The following is a 2823-nucleotide window of genomic DNA, read 5'->3' as shown; positions in this document are numbered from 1 at the left end:
GAAGGGTATTGCATTAAATCTGTATATTGCTTTGAGGAATATGGCCATTTTAACTATGTTGATTCTTCCAATCCATAAACACAGAATATCTTTCCATTTCTTTGTCTTCTTCAGTTTCTTTTAATAATATCTTGTAGTTTTCAGTATATAGGTTCTTCTCATGCCTTTTAAAGTTTACTTCTATGTATGTTTTTGTTGCAATTGCAAGAGAAATTCTTTTTCCTGAAATTTTATTGTCAGTATATAGAAACACAATGGATTTTTGTTCATTGATTTTGTATCCTGCAGCTTCACTGTATTTGTTTATTGTTTCTAATATGAGTCAAAGAGGATTTAAAAGGAGAGATCAGAAGATACAAGAAAACAAATGAAAGTGAAAATACAACACATCGAAACTTTTGTGATACAACAAAAGCGGTAATAAGAGAAAAGTTTATATCATTATAGGCCTGTCTCAAGAAACAAGAAAAATCCCAAATAAACAACTTAACATTACACTTAAAGGACTAGAACATTAAGAATAAATGAAGATCAAAGTCAGCAGAAGGAAGGAAATACTTAAAATTAGAACAGAATTAAATGAAATTGAGAACAAAAGGACAATAGAAAAAAATAATGCGACATAGAGCTGGTTCTTTGAAAAGATTAATAAAATTGACAAACCCTGGCTATAGTCACTAAGGAAAAAAGAGAAAAGATTCAAATAAACAAAATCAGAAATGAAAGAAGTTGTTATGAATACCACTGAAATATAAAGGATCATACAAAAATACTGTGAAAGACTATATCCCACCAAATTCAATAACCTAAAAGAAATGGACAAGTTCTTAGAACTATACAACCTTCCTAGACTGAATAATGAAGAGCTGGAAAATCTAAATAGAACAACAGTCAGGAAATTGAAATAATCATCAAAAATCTCCCAAAAAGTAAAGTCGAGGACCAGATAGCTTCACCAGTGAATTCTACCAAACATTCAAAGATGACTTAATATCTGTCCTTCTCAAAATCTTACAAAAAAATTGAAGAAGGGGCAATATTTTCTAACTCATTTTATGAGGCCAACATTCCCCTGATGCAGAAACCTGGTAAGGATAACACAAAAAACTGCAGATTAGTGCTTGCTTCGGCAGCACATATACTAAAACTGGAATGATACAGAGAAGATTAGCATGGCCCCTGTGCAAGGATGACATGCAAATTCATGAAGCATTCCATATTTTTATGAAAATTCTCATTCTCTTAGTTTAACAAAAGTTTCCTCACTGAGAGTTAGGTTACAAATAAGATATTAAATAAAATCTAAGTAGAAAGATTAAAAAAAAAACCCTGCAGACTAATATCTCTGATGAATACAGATACAAAAATCCTAAACAAAGTACAAGGAAATCAAATACAACGATACATTAAAAAACTATACATCATGGTCATAGGTGGGGTTCATTCCAGGAGTGCAAGGATGATTCAACACATTCAAATTGATCAATGTGATACAGCACATAAACAAAACAAAGGATAAAAATTATATGATCATAACAATAGATATAGGAAAAATATTTGACATGATACAGCATCCATTTTATGATAAAAACACTTAATAAAATGGGTATAGAAAGAAAGTACCACAACATAATAAAGGCCATGTACAACAAAACCCCAACTAGTATCATACTTAATGGTGAAAAATATGAAACTTTTTCCTCTAGGATCAGGGGAACCAAGATAGGATTCCTGCTCTCAGCACTCTTATTCAATACAGTATTGGAAGTCCTAGATAGAGCAATCAGGCAAGAGTAGAAATAAAAAGCATCCATACTGGGAACAAAGAAGTCAAATTGTCACTTTTTACAGATGATATGATTCTTTATATAGAACACCCTAGAGACTCCTCCAAAAACCTATTAGATACACTTATTTTTTAATGAATATTTTATACCTTAAATGTACTCAAATTCTTGCTTTGTTATTTATTTGACTTTGAGCAAATCATCTTATATCACCATCACGATTACTTTGTATTTCCACTGTTCTGCAAACAGAAATAATAATTATTTAGTGGTTAATTATCCATCTTGGATCTTTGGACAACAATGTAATTGCTTAACATTTTCACTAAAGGACAGAAAGAGGGAGGAAGATTTAATAAAACTCAAGTTCATTACCGTAATGTTAATTGGGTATTTGAATGTCTAAAACTTTTCTTTTAAAAAGTAATGAAGTCATAAGGGAAAATTTAGCCTTTATTTTGTTACATCATTTAAATAAAAACAGGTTGAAGATTTTGCATGGTACAAAAATAAAACAGTGGGGTGATGGGAAAAGCATTGGGAAAGCAGTTAAGAGGATCTGGCTTTGCATCTTGCTTCTACCACTGACTTTCTGTTGGATCTTAATCTACTAAATTTCTTGAGATTAAATTAGGTAATGCAGGAGAAAGCACTTAGAAAACATGTCATGTATGTATTCTTACTATTAATTAGAGGTTTATGTATTGCCTAACTACAATGTATAGTTAAGCTAAGAATGGAAAGTTCCTTTCATAAGTATTCCTCCCTCAGAACAGATACTACACTCTGTCTGATTACTAACTCTTTATTTTAATAACATTTTTATAGATTAAAAAACAGTGTTCACAGAGTCTCATTTAATTTTAGATCCTAAAATACTGAGCACGGTGTGTTGATGTGGTAGGTACTTGGTAGATAACTGAACATATTTTAAATGAATGAATCAACCAGTGAATACAAATATGTTCAAGGTATTTCATTCTCAAAAAATAAAAATAGAGGAAAGAAAATTGGACAATAAAGTATTGTGAAATAG

The 2823-nt window shown here is 30.7% G+C and overlaps 1 non-coding gene across 1 annotated transcript; it reads left to right on the top strand.

Moving 5' to 3' along the window:
• The first annotated feature begins 1117 nt into the window (after window positions 1-1117).
• On the top strand, window positions 1118-1224 carry LOC111740490. The gene has a single exon (XR_002780629.1). It is a non-coding gene; the product is annotated as a U6 spliceosomal RNA (small nuclear RNA).
• The last annotated feature ends 1599 nt before the right edge of the window (window positions 1225-2823 follow it).

Source organism: Pteropus vampyrus, unplaced genomic scaffold, assembly GCF_000151845.1.
Source record: "Pteropus vampyrus isolate Shadow unplaced genomic scaffold, Pvam_2.0 Scaffold64, whole genome shotgun sequence".
NCBI lineage: Eukaryota > Metazoa > Chordata > Mammalia > Chiroptera > Pteropodidae > Pteropus > Pteropus vampyrus.
This window is presented reverse-complemented; position numbering and strand designations above follow the sequence as displayed.